This window comes from Ambystoma mexicanum, chromosome 7q, assembly GCF_040938575.1.
Source record: "Ambystoma mexicanum isolate Mex_15411 chromosome 7q, UKY_AmexF1_1, whole genome shotgun sequence".
NCBI classification, from domain to species: domain Eukaryota; kingdom Metazoa; phylum Chordata; class Amphibia; order Caudata; family Ambystomatidae; genus Ambystoma; species Ambystoma mexicanum.
Window position 1 is genome coordinate 1,086,974,053 of NC_090941.1, and position 14,393 is coordinate 1,086,988,445.

At 54.5% G+C, this 14,393-nt stretch overlaps 6 non-coding genes across 6 annotated transcripts; all 6 read right to left on the minus strand.

The window, feature by feature from the left end:
* Positions 1 to 50: 50 nt before the first annotated feature.
* LOC138529038 (5S ribosomal RNA) lies at positions 51 to 169 on the minus strand. Its single transcript, XR_011284399.1, has one exon. It is a non-coding gene; the product is annotated as a 5S ribosomal RNA (ribosomal RNA).
* Positions 170 to 2,312: 2,143 nt separating this feature from the next.
* Positions 2,313 to 2,431, minus strand: LOC138529103 (5S ribosomal RNA). Its single transcript, XR_011284454.1, has one exon. It is a non-coding gene; the product is annotated as a 5S ribosomal RNA (ribosomal RNA).
* A 2,469-nt stretch (positions 2,432 to 4,900) lies between these two features.
* Positions 4,901 to 5,019, minus strand: LOC138529039 (5S ribosomal RNA). The gene has a single exon (XR_011284400.1). It is a non-coding gene; the product is annotated as a 5S ribosomal RNA (ribosomal RNA).
* Positions 5,020 to 7,488: 2,469 nt separating this feature from the next.
* On the minus strand, positions 7,489 to 7,607 carry LOC138529040 (5S ribosomal RNA). Its single transcript, XR_011284401.1, has one exon. It is a non-coding gene; the product is annotated as a 5S ribosomal RNA (ribosomal RNA).
* A 2,469-nt stretch (positions 7,608 to 10,076) lies between these two features.
* On the minus strand, positions 10,077 to 10,195 carry LOC138529106 (5S ribosomal RNA). Its single transcript, XR_011284457.1, has one exon. It is a non-coding gene; the product is annotated as a 5S ribosomal RNA (ribosomal RNA).
* A 2,469-nt stretch (positions 10,196 to 12,664) lies between these two features.
* Positions 12,665 to 12,783, minus strand: LOC138529041 (5S ribosomal RNA). Its single transcript, XR_011284402.1, has one exon. It is a non-coding gene; the product is annotated as a 5S ribosomal RNA (ribosomal RNA).
* Positions 12,784 to 14,393: the final 1,610 nt, after the last annotated feature.

Genomic DNA, 14,393 nt, shown 5'->3' on the forward strand with positions numbered 1-14,393 from the left:
GTTCAAGACGGGGAAGACGAACGCCGCCTATCGGGCACAGAGTAGCAAAATGCCTACAGCACCTGGTATTCCCAGGCGGTCTCCCATCCAAGTACTAACCAGGCCCGACCCTGCTTAGCTTCCGAGATCGGACGAGATCGGGCGCATTCAGGGTGGTATGGCCGTAGGCGAAGAGTGCGCCGATTCCGAGCCTCTTGTGCTGTGTCGGCTCCTCCGACGTCCACTGCCCTCTTGCAAGGCTGAACGCTGTCCTCTGCAGTGTGCTTCTGCCCTTCTTTTTGCCTCAAGCTCAGGAGCCACAGCTGCCAGCTTGGAAAAGCAACGAGCGGCTCCATGCACCCACTTTTGAAATACCCACTTGCCTACTCATGTTTGCAAAGAAAGTGTCTGTAAATTCAGGCCAAGCCACACTTGCACTCACTCACCCAAGCATCCGTTCCTTACAAAACTTTAAAAAAAAACTCGGAAAGAAAGATGGAAATAAACACACACACAATTTTCCTGCTGGGGTCTCCTCGACTCTTTGGAAGGCAGAGGGCGATGTTGGTTGAGGCCTTACCTTCTCGGGCTGGCGGCCTACAAGTCCAGGAAAGAAGCAGGCCCAGTAACAGCAGCTGAGGCCCCCAGCCCAGCCCAGCCCAGGCAGGCATCAGCTTAAGGCTGACTCTCTACCCCACTGCTGCCCCAAATTGGTTTGGCAAAAGTTTGCAAAGAAGATGCCTGTAAATTTAACTCACGCCACACTAGCACTCACCCAGGCGTCGGTTCCTTACAAAAATAGAAAGCACCTCTAAAAAAGAAGAAATAAACACACACACAATTTTCCTGCTGGGGTCTCCTCGACTCTTTGAAAGGCAGAGGGCGATGTTGGTTGAGGCCCTTACCTTCTCCGGCTGGTGGCCTACAAGTCCAGGAAAGAAGCATGCCCAGTAACAGCAGCTGAGGCCCCCAGACCAGCCCAGCCCAGCCCAGGCAGCCATCAGCTGAAGGCTGACTCTCTACCCCAGTGCTGGTCCAAGTTGGTTTGGCAAAATTTTGCAAAGAAGATGCCTGTAAATGTAACTCACGCCACACTAGCACTCACCCAGGCGTCGGTTCCTTACAAAAATAGAAAGCACCTCTAAAAAAGAAGAAATAAACACACACACAATTTTCCTGCTGCGGTCTCCTCGACTCTTTGGAAGGCAGAGGGCGATGTTGGTTGAAGCCCTTACCTTCTCTGGCTGGCGGCCTACAAGACCAGGAAAGAAGCAGGCCCAGTAACAGCAGCTGAGGCCCCCAGCCCAGCCACGCCTAGGCAGGCATCAGCGGAAGGCTGACTCTCTACCCCAGTGCTGCTCCAAGTTGGTTTGGCAAAAGTTTGCAAAGAAGCTGCCCGTAAATTCACCTCAAGCCACACTAGCACTCACCCAGGCGTCAGTTCCTTACAAAAATAGAAAGAATCTCTAAAAAAGAAGAAATAAACACACACACAATTTTCCTGCTTCTATCCCCTCGACTCCTTGGAAGGCGGAGGGCAACCTTCGCCGCTGGTGGCCTTCACATGCAGGAAAGAAGCACACCCAGGAACAGCAGCTGAGGCTCCCAGCCCAGGCAGGCTTCAGCTGAAGGCCGACTTGGGAAGCACTGAGGCCAGACCCTGGGCTCCTGGGTCCCTCGGTTGAAGGCTCGAGGCCAGACCCCTTGGCTCCTGTGTCCCTTGGCTGAAGGCTCGACCAGTGCTCGACCAGGCTCGATCAGGCGAGATATTAGGTAGCATGGGGCCCAGCTGGGACTTCTAGGAAGCTTAGGGTGACGGCCGCTTCTGCCCCATCATCCAGAGGCCTGGCTATGGAGAGGCATGATGTGGCCTCCCTCCCTTCCTGCCTCTTGTAGGCACTTCTCCCCCGTGAGCACTTCCCGCTCCAAGTGTCCCCTTGTCTCCCAGGGTGCACTCTTCCTCTAGAGCCCACATATGCAGATGAGGCCCATCCACTTGCCTCCCCTAGCTGTAGGGGGCCTTGCGCGTCCACTGGAGAGAAAACGGGGAGACGCTGGAGGTGCTTTGCCAGGGACACGAGTGGCCCTTTCTGGCTGCATCCACCCACCCGAGGCGGCGAGCTGCTGCCCTGGCTTCAGTCTCCTGCTGCTCCAAGTTAGTTTGGCGACAACGTGTCCGCCTCTGACGGGGCTCTGCATTGGAGCGAGGGCTGCTGTCTGCCCCTGTGCCTTTTTCACGCGCCGTGTTTGTTAAAATTAAAAGCGGAATGGAGGAAAAATGTAGTTCAAGACGGGGAAGACGAACGCCGCCTATCGGGCACAGAGTAGCAAAATGCCTACAGCACCTGGTATTCCCAGGCGGTCTCCCATCCAAGTACTAACCAGGCCCGACCCTGCTTAGCTTCCGAGAACGGACGAGATCGGGCGCATTCAGGGTGGTATGGCCGTAGGCGAAGAGTGCGCCGATTCCGAGCCTCTTGTGCTGTGTCGGCTCCTCCGACGTCCACTGCCCTCTTGCAAGGCTGAACGCTGTCCTCTGCAGTGTGCTTCTGCCCTTCTTTTTGCCTCAAGCTCAGGAGCCACAGCTGCCAGCTTGGAAAAGCAACGAGCGGCTCCATGCACCCACTTTTGAAATACCCACTTGCCTACTCATGTTTGCAAAGAAAGTGTCTGTAAATTCAGGCCAAGCCACACTTGCACTCACTCACCCAAGCATCCGTTCCTTACAAAACTTTAAAAAAAAACTCGGAAAGAAAGATGGAAATAAACACACACACAATTTTCCTGCTGGGGTCTCCTCGACTCTTTGGAAGGCAGAGGGCGATGTTGGTTGAGGCCTTACCTTCTCGGGCTGGCGGCCTACAAGTCCAGGAAAGAAGCAGGCCCAGTAACAGCAGCTGAGGCCCCCAGCCCAGCCCAGCCCAGGCAGGCATCAGCTTAAGGCTGACTCTCTACCCCACTGCTGCCCCAAATTGGTTTGGCAAAAGTTTGCAAAGAAGATGCCTGTAAATTTAACTCACGCCACACTAGCACTCACCCAGGCGTCGGTTCCTTACAAAAATAGAAAGCACCTCTAAAAAAGAAGAAATAAACACACACACAATTTTCCTGCTGGGGTCTCCTCGACTCTTTGAAAGGCAGAGGGCGATGTTGGTTGAGGCCCTTACCTTCTCCGGCTGGTGGCCTACAAGTCCAGGAAAGAAGCATGCCCAGTAACAGCAGCTGAGGCCCCCAGACCAGCCCAGCCCAGCCCAGGCAGCCATCAGCTGAAGGCTGACTCTCTACCCCAGTGCTGGTCCAAGTTGGTTTGGCAAAATTTTGCAAAGAAGATGCCTGTAAATGTAACTCACGCCACACTAGCACTCACCCAGGCGTCGGTTCCTTACAAAAATAGAAAGCACCTCTAAAAAAAGAAGAAATAAACACACACACAATTTTCCTGCTGCGGTCTCCTCGACTCTTTGGAAGGCAGAGGGCGATGTTGGTTGAAGCCCTTACCTTCTCTGGCTGGCGGCCTACAAGACCAGGAAAGAAGCAGGCCCAGTAACAGCAGCTGAGGCCCCCAGCCCAGCCACGCCTAGGCAGGCATCAGCTTAAGGCTGACTCTCTACCCCACTGCTGCCCCAAATTGGTTTGGCAAAAGTTTGCAAAGAAGATGCCTGTAAATTTAACTCACGCCACACTAGCACTCACCCAGGCGTCGGTTCCTTACAAAAATAGAAAGCACCTCTAAAAAAGAAGAAATAAACACACACACAATTTTCCTGCTGCGGTCTCCTCGACTCTTTGGAAGGCAGAGGGCGATGTTGGTTGAAGCCCTTACCTTCTCTGGCTGGCGGCCTACAAGACCAGGAAAGAAGCAGGCCCAGTAACAGCAGCTGAGGCCCCCAGCCCAGCCACGCCTAGGCAGGCATCAGCGGAAGGCTGACTCTCTACCCCAGTGCTGCTCCAAGTTGGTTTGGCAAAAGTTTGCAAAGAAGCTGCCCGTAAATTCACCTCAAGCCACACTAGCACTCACCCAGGCGTCAGTTCCTTACAAAAATAGAAAGAATCTCTAAAAAAGAAGAAATAAACACACACACAATTTTCCTGCTTCTATCCCCTCGACTCCTTGGAAGGCGGAGGGCAACCTTCGCCGCTGGTGGCCTTCACATGCAGGAAAGAAGCACACCCAGGAACAGCAGCTGAGGCTCCCAGCCCAGGCAGGCTTCAGCTGAAGGCCGACTTGGGAAGCACTGAGGCCAGACCCTGGGCTCCTGGGTCCCTCGGTTGAAGGCTCGAGGCCAGACCCCTTGGCTCCTGTGTCCCTTGGCTGAAGGCTCGACCAGTGCTCGACCAGGCTCGATCAGGCGAGATATTAGGTAGCATGGGGCCCAGCTGGGACTTCTAGGAAGCTTAGGGTGACGGCCGCTTCTGCCCCATCATCCAGAGGCCTGGCTATGGAGAGGCATGATGTGGCCTCCCTCCCTTCCTGCCTCTTGTAGGCACTTCTCCCCCGTGAGCACTTCCCGCTCCAAGTGTCCCCTTGTCTCCCAGGGTGCACTCTTCCTCTAGAGCCCACATATGCAGATGAGGCCCATCCACTTGCCTCCCCTAGCTGTAGGGGGCCTTGCGCGTCCACTGGAGAGAAAACGGGGAGACGCTGGAGGTGCTTTGCCAGGGACACGAGTGGCCCTTTCTGGCTGCATCCACCCACCCGAGGCGGCGAGCTGCTGCCCTGGCTTCAGTCTCCTGCTGCTCCAAGTTAGTTTGGCGACAACGTGTCCGCCTCTGACGGGGCTCTGCATTGGAGCGAGGGCTGCTGTCTGCCCCTGTGCCTTTTTCACGCGCCGTGTTTGTTAAAATTAAAAGCGGAATGGAGGAAAAATGTAGTTCAAGACGGGGAAGACGAACGCCGCCTATCGGGCACAGAGTAGCAAAATGCCTACAGCACCTGGTATTCCCAGGCGGTCTCCCATCCAAGTACTAACCAGGCCCGACCCTGCTTAGCTTCCGAGATCGGACGAGATCGGGCGCATTCAGGGTGGTATGGCCGTAGGCGAAGAGTGCGCCGATTCCGAGCCTCTTGTGCTGTGTCGGCTCCTCCGACGTCCACTGCCCTCTTGCAAGGCTGAACGCTGTCCTCTGCAGTGTGCTTCTGCCCTTCTTTTTGCCTCAAGCTCAGGAGCCACAGCTGCCAGCTTGGAAAAGCAACGAGCGGCTCCATGCACCCACTTTTGAAATACCCACTTGCCTACTCATGTTTGCAAAGAAAGTGTCTGTAAATTCAGGCCAAGCCACACTTGCACTCACTCACCCAAGCATCCGTTCCTTACAAAACTTTAAAAAAAAACTCGGAAAGAAAGATGGAAATAAACACACACACAATTTTCCTGCTGGGGTCTCCTCGACTCTTTGGAAGGCAGAGGGCGATGTTGGTTGAGGCCTTACCTTCTCGGGCTGGCGGCCTACAAGTCCAGGAAAGAAGCAGGCCCAGTAACAGCAGCTGAGGCCCCCAGCCCAGCCCAGCCCAGGCAGGCATCAGCTTAAGGCTGACTCTCTACCCCACTGCTGCCCCAAATTGGTTTGGCAAAAGTTTGCAAAGAAGATGCCTGTAAATTTAACTCACGCCACACTAGCACTCACCCAGGCGTCGGTTCCTTACAAAAATAGAAAGCACCTCTAAAAAAGAAGAAATAAACACACACACAATTTTCCTGCTGGGGTCTCCTCGACTCTTTGAAAGGCAGAGGGCGATGTTGGTTGAGGCCCTTACCTTCTCCGGCTGGTGGCCTACAAGTCCAGGAAAGAAGCATGCCCAGTAACAGCAGCTGAGGCCCCCAGACCAGCCCAGCCCAGCCCAGGCAGCCATCAGCTGAAGGCTGACTCTCTACCCCAGTGCTGGTCCAAGTTGGTTTGGCAAAATTTTGCAAAGAAGATGCCTGTAAATGTAACTCACGCCACACTAGCACTCACCCAGGCGTCGGTTCCTTACAAAAATAGAAAGCACCTCTAAAAAAAGAAGAAATAAACACACACACAATTTTCCTGCTGCGGTCTCCTCGACTCTTTGGAAGGCAGAGGGCGATGTTGGTTGAAGCCCTTACCTTCTCTGGCTGGCGGCCTACAAGACCAGGAAAGAAGCAGGCCCAGTAACAGCAGCTGAGGCCCCCAGCCCAGCCACGCCTAGGCAGGCATCAGCTTAAGGCTGACTCTCTACCCCACTGCTGCCCCAAATTGGTTTGGCAAAAGTTTGCAAAGAAGATGCCTGTAAATTTAACTCACGCCACACTAGCACTCACCCAGGCGTCGGTTCCTTACAAAAATAGAAAGCACCTCTAAAAAAGAAGAAATAAACACACACACAATTTTCCTGCTGCGGTCTCCTCGACTCTTTGGAAGGCAGAGGGCGATGTTGGTTGAAGCCCTTACCTTCTCTGGCTGGCGGCCTACAAGACCAGGAAAGAAGCAGGCCCAGTAACAGCAGCTGAGGCCCCCAGCCCAGCCACGCCTAGGCAGGCATCAGCGGAAGGCTGACTCTCTACCCCAGTGCTGCTCCAAGTTGGTTTGGCAAAAGTTTGCAAAGAAGCTGCCCGTAAATTCACCTCAAGCCACACTAGCACTCACCCAGGCGTCAGTTCCTTACAAAAATAGAAAGAATCTCTAAAAAAGAAGAAATAAACACACACACAATTTTCCTGCTTCTATCCCCTCGACTCCTTGGAAGGCGGAGGGCAACCTTCGCCGCTGGTGGCCTTCACATGCAGGAAAGAAGCACACCCAGGAACAGCAGCTGAGGCTCCCAGCCCAGGCAGGCTTCAGCTGAAGGCCGACTTGGGAAGCACTGAGGCCAGACCCTGGGCTCCTGGGTCCCTCGGTTGAAGGCTCGAGGCCAGACCCCTTGGCTCCTGTGTCCCTTGGCTGAAGGCTCGACCAGTGCTCGACCAGGCTCGATCAGGCGAGATATTAGGTAGCATGGGGCCCAGCTGGGACTTCTAGGAAGCTTAGGGTGACGGCCGCTTCTGCCCCATCATCCAGAGGCCTGGCTATGGAGAGGCATGATGTGGCCTCCCTCCCTTCCTGCCTCTTGTAGGCACTTCTCCCCCGTGAGCACTTCCCGCTCCAAGTGTCCCCTTGTCTCCCAGGGTGCACTCTTCCTCTAGAGCCCACATATGCAGATGAGGCCCATCCACTTGCCTCCCCTAGCTGTAGGGGGCCTTGCGCGTCCACTGGAGAGAAAACGGGGAGACGCTGGAGGTGCTTTGCCAGGGACACGAGTGGCCCTTTCTGGCTGCATCCACCCACCCGAGGCGGCGAGCTGCTGCCCTGGCTTCAGTCTCCTGCTGCTCCAAGTTAGTTTGGCGACAACGTGTCCGCCTCTGACGGGGCTCTGCATTGGAGCGAGGGCTGCTGTCTGCCCCTGTGCCTTTTTCACGCGCCGTGTTTGTTAAAATTAAAAGCGGAATGGAGGAAAAATGTAGTTCAAGACGGGGAAGACGAACGCCGCCTATCGGGCACAGAGTAGCAAAATGCCTACAGCACCTGGTATTCCCAGGCGGTCTCCCATCCAAGTACTAACCAGGCCCGACCCTGCTTAGCTTCCGAGATCGGACGAGATCGGGCGCATTCAGGGTGGTATGGCCGTAGGCGAAGAGTGCGCCGATTCCGAGCCTCTTGTGCTGTGTCGGCTCCTCCGACGTCCACTGCCCTCTTGCAAGGCTGAACGCTGTCCTCTGCAGTGTGCTTCTGCCCTTCTTTTTGCCTCAAGCTCAGGAGCCACAGCTGCCAGCTTGGAAAAGCAACGAGCGGCTCCATGCACCCACTTTTGAAATACCCACTTGCCTACTCATGTTTGCAAAGAAAGTGTCTGTAAATTCAGGCCAAGCCACACTTGCACTCACTCACCCAAGCATCCGTTCCTTACAAAACTTTAAAAAAAAACTCGGAAAGAAAGATGGAAATAAACACACACACAATTTTCCTGCTGGGGTCTCCTCGACTCTTTGGAAGGCAGAGGGCGATGTTGGTTGAGGCCTTACCTTCTCGGGCTGGCGGCCTACAAGTCCAGGAAAGAAGCAGGCCCAGTAACAGCAGCTGAGGCCCCCAGCCCAGCCCAGCCCAGGCAGGCATCAGCTTAAGGCTGACTCTCTACCCCACTGCTGCCCCAAATTGGTTTGGCAAAAGTTTGCAAAGAAGATGCCTGTAAATTTAACTCACGCCACACTAGCACTCACCCAGGCGTCGGTTCCTTACAAAAATAGAAAGCACCTCTAAAAAAGAAGAAATAAACACACACACAATTTTCCTGCTGGGGTCTCCTCGACTCTTTGAAAGGCAGAGGGCGATGTTGGTTGAGGCCCTTACCTTCTCCGGCTGGTGGCCTACAAGTCCAGGAAAGAAGCATGCCCAGTAACAGCAGCTGAGGCCCCCAGACCAGCCCAGCCCAGCCCAGGCAGCCATCAGCTGAAGGCTGACTCTCTACCCCAGTGCTGGTCCAAGTTGGTTTGGCAAAATTTTGCAAAGAAGATGCCTGTAAATGTAACTCACGCCACACTAGCACTCACCCAGGCGTCGGTTCCTTACAAAAATAGAAAGCACCTCTAAAAAAAGAAGAAATAAACACACACACAATTTTCCTGCTGCGGTCTCCTCGACTCTTTGGAAGGCAGAGGGCGATGTTGGTTGAAGCCCTTACCTTCTCTGGCTGGCGGCCTACAAGACCAGGAAAGAAGCAGGCCCAGTAACAGCAGCTGAGGCCCCCAGCCCAGCCACGCCTAGGCAGGCATCAGCTTAAGGCTGACTCTCTACCCCACTGCTGCCCCAAATTGGTTTGGCAAAAGTTTGCAAAGAAGATGCCTGTAAATTTAACTCACGCCACACTAGCACTCACCCAGGCGTCGGTTCCTTACAAAAATAGAAAGCACCTCTAAAAAAGAAGAAATAAACACACACACAATTTTCCTGCTGCGGTCTCCTCGACTCTTTGGAAGGCAGAGGGCGATGTTGGTTGAAGCCCTTACCTTCTCTGGCTGGCGGCCTACAAGACCAGGAAAGAAGCAGGCCCAGTAACAGCAGCTGAGGCCCCCAGCCCAGCCACGCCTAGGCAGGCATCAGCGGAAGGCTGACTCTCTACCCCAGTGCTGCTCCAAGTTGGTTTGGCAAAAGTTTGCAAAGAAGCTGCCCGTAAATTCACCTCAAGCCACACTAGCACTCACCCAGGCGTCAGTTCCTTACAAAAATAGAAAGAATCTCTAAAAAAGAAGAAATAAACACACACACAATTTTCCTGCTTCTATCCCCTCGACTCCTTGGAAGGCGGAGGGCAACCTTCGCCGCTGGTGGCCTTCACATGCAGGAAAGAAGCACACCCAGGAACAGCAGCTGAGGCTCCCAGCCCAGGCAGGCTTCAGCTGAAGGCCGACTTGGGAAGCACTGAGGCCAGACCCTGGGCTCCTGGGTCCCTCGGTTGAAGGCTCGAGGCCAGACCCCTTGGCTCCTGTGTCCCTTGGCTGAAGGCTCGACCAGTGCTCGACCAGGCTCGATCAGGCGAGATATTAGGTAGCATGGGGCCCAGCTGGGACTTCTAGGAAGCTTAGGGTGACGGCCGCTTCTGCCCCATCATCCAGAGGCCTGGCTATGGAGAGGCATGATGTGGCCTCCCTCCCTTCCTGCCTCTTGTAGGCACTTCTCCCCCGTGAGCACTTCCCGCTCCAAGTGTCCCCTTGTCTCCCAGGGTGCACTCTTCCTCTAGAGCCCACATATGCAGATGAGGCCCATCCACTTGCCTCCCCTAGCTGTAGGGGGCCTTGCGCGTCCACTGGAGAGAAAACGGGGAGACGCTGGAGGTGCTTTGCCAGGGACACGAGTGGCCCTTTCTGGCTGCATCCACCCACCCGAGGCGGCGAGCTGCTGCCCTGGCTTCAGTCTCCTGCTGCTCCAAGTTAGTTTGGCGACAACGTGTCCGCCTCTGACGGGGCTCTGCATTGGAGCGAGGGCTGCTGTCTGCCCCTGTGCCTTTTTCACGCGCCGTGTTTGTTAAAATTAAAAGCGGAATGGAGGAAAAATGTAGTTCAAGACGGGGAAGACGAACGCCGCCTATCGGGCACAGAGTAGCAAAATGCCTACAGCACCTGGTATTCCCAGGCGGTCTCCCATCCAAGTAGTAACCAGGCCCGACCCTGCTTAGCTTCCGAGATCGGACGAGATCGGGCGCATTCAGGGTGGTATGGCCGTAGGCGAAGAGTGCGCCGATTCCGAGCCTCTTGTGCTGTGTCGGCTCCTCCGACGTCCACTGCCCTCTTGCAAGGCTGAACGCTGTCCTCTGCAGTGTGCTTCTGCCCTTCTTTTTGCCTCAAGCTCAGGAGCCACAGCTGCCAGCTTGGAAAAGCAACGAGCGGCTCCATGCACCCACTTTTGAAATACCCACTTGCCTACTCATGTTTGCAAAGAAAGTGTCTGTAAATTCAGGCCAAGCCACACTTGCACTCACTCACCCAAGCATCCGTTCCTTACAAAACTTTAAAAAAAAACTCGGAAAGAAAGATGGAAATAAACACACACACAATTTTCCTGCTGGGGTCTCCTCGACTCTTTGGAAGGCAGAGGGCGATGTTGGTTGAGGCCTTACCTTCTCGGGCTGGCGGCCTACAAGTCCAGGAAAGAAGCAGGCCCAGTAACAGCAGCTGAGGCCCCCAGCCCAGCCCAGCCCAGGCAGGCATCAGCTTAAGGCTGACTCTCTACCCCACTGCTGCCCCAAATTGGTTTGGCAAAAGTTTGCAAAGAAGATGCCTGTAAATTTAACTCACGCCACACTAGCACTCACCCAGGCGTCGGTTCCTTACAAAAATAGAAAGCACCTCTAAAAAAGAAGAAATAAACACACACACAATTTTCCTGCTGGGGTCTCCTCGACTCTTTGAAAGGCAGAGGGCGATGTTGGTTGAGGCCCTTACCTTCTCCGGCTGGTGGCCTACAAGTCCAGGAAAGAAGCATGCCCAGTAACAGCAGCTGAGGCCCCCAGACCAGCCCAGCCCAGCCCAGGCAGCCATCAGCTGAAGGCTGACTCTCTACCCCAGTGCTGGTCCAAGTTGGTTTGGCAAAATTTTGCAAAGAAGATGCCTGTAAATGTAACTCACGCCACACTAGCACTCACCCAGGCGTCGGTTCCTTACAAAAATAGAAAGCACCTCTAAAAAAAGAAGAAATAAACACACACACAATTTTCCTGCTGCGGTCTCCTCGACTCTTTGGAAGGCAGAGGGCGATGTTGGTTGAAGCCCTTACCTTCTCTGGCTGGCGGCCTACAAGACCAGGAAAGAAGCAGGCCCAGTAACAGCAGCTGAGGCCCCCAGCCCAGCCACGCCTAGGCAGGCATCAGCTTAAGGCTGACTCTCTACCCCACTGCTGCCCCAAATTGGTTTGGCAAAAGTTTGCAAAGAAGATGCCTGTAAATTTAACTCACGCCACACTAGCACTCACCCAGGCGTCGGTTCCTTACAAAAATAGAAAGCACCTCTAAAAAAGAAGAAATAAACACACACACAATTTTCCTGCTGCGGTCTCCTCGACTCTTTGGAAGGCAGAGGGCGATGTTGGTTGAAGCCCTTACCTTCTCTGGCTGGCGGCCTACAAGACCAGGAAAGAAGCAGGCCCAGTAACAGCAGCTGAGGCCCCCAGCCCAGCCACGCCTAGGCAGGCATCAGCGGAAGGCTGACTCTCTACCCCAGTGCTGCTCCAAGTTGGTTTGGCAAAAGTTTGCAAAGAAGCTGCCCGTAAATTCACCTCAAGCCACACTAGCACTCACCCAGGCGTCAGTTCCTTACAAAAATAGAAAGAATCTCTAAAAAAGAAGAAATAAACACACACACAATTTTCCTGCTTCTATCCCCTCGACTCCTTGGAAGGCGGAGGGCAACCTTCGCCGCTGGTGGCCTTCACATGCAGGAAAGAAGCACACCCAGGAACAGCAGCTGAGGCTCCCAGCCCAGGCAGGCTTCAGCTGAAGGCCGACTTGGGAAGCACTGAGGCCAGACCCTGGGCTCCTGGGTCCCTCGGTTGAAGGCTCGAGGCCAGACCCCTTGGCTCCTGTGTCCCTTGGCTGAAGGCTCGACCAGTGCTCGACCAGGCTCGATCAGGCGAGATATTAGGTAGCATGGGGCCCAGCTGGGACTTCTAGGAAGCTTAGGGTGACGGCCGCTTCTGCCCCATCATCCAGAGGCCTGGCTATGGAGAGGCATGATGTGGCCTCCCTCCCTTCCTGCCTCTTGTAGGCACTTCTCCCCCGTGAGCACTTCCCGCTCCAAGTGTCCCCTTGTCTCCCAGGGTGCACTCTTCCTCTAGAGCCCACATATGCAGATGAGGCCCATCCACTTGCCTCCCCTAGCTGTAGGGGGCCTTGCGCGTCCACTGGAGAGAAAACGGGGAGACGCTGGAGGTGCTTTGCCAGGGACACGAGTGGCCCTTTCTGGCTGCATCCACCCACCCGAGGCGGCGAGCTGCTGCCCTGGCTTCAGTCTCCTGCTGCTCCAAGTTAGTTTGGCGACAACGTGTCCGCCTCTGACGGGGCTCTGCATTGGAGCGAGGGCTGCTGTCTGCCCCTGTGCCTTTTTCACGCGCCGTGTTTGTTAAAATTAAAAGCGGAATGGAGGAAAAATGTAGTTCAAGACGGGGAAGACGAACGCCGCCTATCGGGCACAGAGTAGCAAAATGCCTACAGCACCTGGTATTCCCAGGCGGTCTCCCATCCAAGTACTAACCAGGCCCGACCCTGCTTAGCTTCCGAGATCGGACGAGATCGGGCGCATTCAGGGTGGTATGGCCGTAGGCGAAGAGTGCGCCGATTCCGAGCCTCTTGTGCTGTGTCGGCTCCTCCGACGTCCACTGCCCTCTTGCAAGGCTGAACGCTGTCCTCTGCAGTGTGCTTCTGCCCTTCTTTTTGCCTCAAGCTCAGGACCAACAGCTGCCAGCTTGGAAAAGCAACGAGCGGCTCCATGCACCCACTTTTGAAATACCCACTTGCCTACTCATGTTTGCAAAGAAAGTGTCTGTAAATTCAGGCCAAGCCACACTTGCACTCACTCACCCAAGCATCCGTTCCTTACAAAACTTTAAAAAAAAACTCGGAAAGAAAGATGGAAATAAACACACACACAATTTTCCTGCTGGGGTCTCCTCGACTCTTTGGAAGGCAGAGGGCGATGTTGGTTGAGGCCTTACCTTCTCGGGCTGGCGGCCTACAAGTCCAGGAAAGAAGCAGGCCCAGTAACAGCAGCTGAGGCCCCCAGCCCAGCCCAGCCCAGGCAGGCATCAGCTTAAGGCTGACTCTCTACCCCACTGCTGCCCCAAATTGGTTTGGCAAAAGTTTGCAAAGAAGATGCCTGTAAATTTAACTCACGCCACACTAGCACTCACCCAGGCGTCGGTTCCTTACAAAAATAGAAAGCACCTCTAAAAAAGAAGAAATAAACACACACACAATTTTCCTGCTGGGGTCTCCTCGACTCTTTGAAAGGCAGAGGGCGATGTTGGTTGAGGCCCTTACCTTCTCCGGCTGGTGGCCTACAAGTCCAGGAAAGAAGCATGCCCAGTAACAGCAGCTGAGGCCCCCAGACCAGCCCAGCCCAGCCCAGGCAGCCATCAGCTGAAGGCTGACTCTCTACCCCAGTGCTGGTCCAAGTTGGTTTGGCAAAATTTTGCAAAGAAGATGCCTGTAAATGTAACTCACGCCACACTAGCACTCACCCAGGCGTCGGTTCCTTACAAAAATAGAAAGCACCTCTAAAAAAAGAAGAAATAAACACACACACAATTTTCCTGCTGCGGTCTCCTCGACTCTTTGGAAGGCAGAGGGCGATGTTGGTTGAAGCCCTTACCTTCTCTGGCTGGCGGCCTACAAGACCAGGAAAGAAGCAGGCCCAGTAACAGCAGCTGAGGCCCCCAGCCCAGCCACGCCTAGGCAGGCATCAGCTTAAGGCTGACTCTCTACCCCACTGCTGCCCCAAATTGGTTTGGCAAAAGTTTGCAAAGAAGATGCCTGTAAATTTAACTCACGCCACACTAGCACTCACCCAGGCGTCGGTTCCTTACAAAAATAGAAAGCACCTCTAAAAAAGAAGAAATAAACACACACACAATTTTCCTGCTGCGGTCTCCTCGACTCTTTGGAAGGCAGAGGGCGATGTTGGTTGAAGCCCTTACCTTCTCTGGCTGGCGGCCTACAAGACCAGGAAAGAAGCAGGCCCAGTAACAGCAGCTGAGGCCCCCAGCCCAGCCACGCCTAGGCAGGCATCAGCGGAAGGCTGACTCTCTACCCCAGTGCTGCTCCAAGTTGGTTTGGCAAAAGTTTGCAAAGAAGCTGCCCGTAAATTCACCTCAAGCCACACTAGCACTCACCCAGGCGTCAGTTCCTTACAAAAATAGAAAGAATCTCTAAAAAA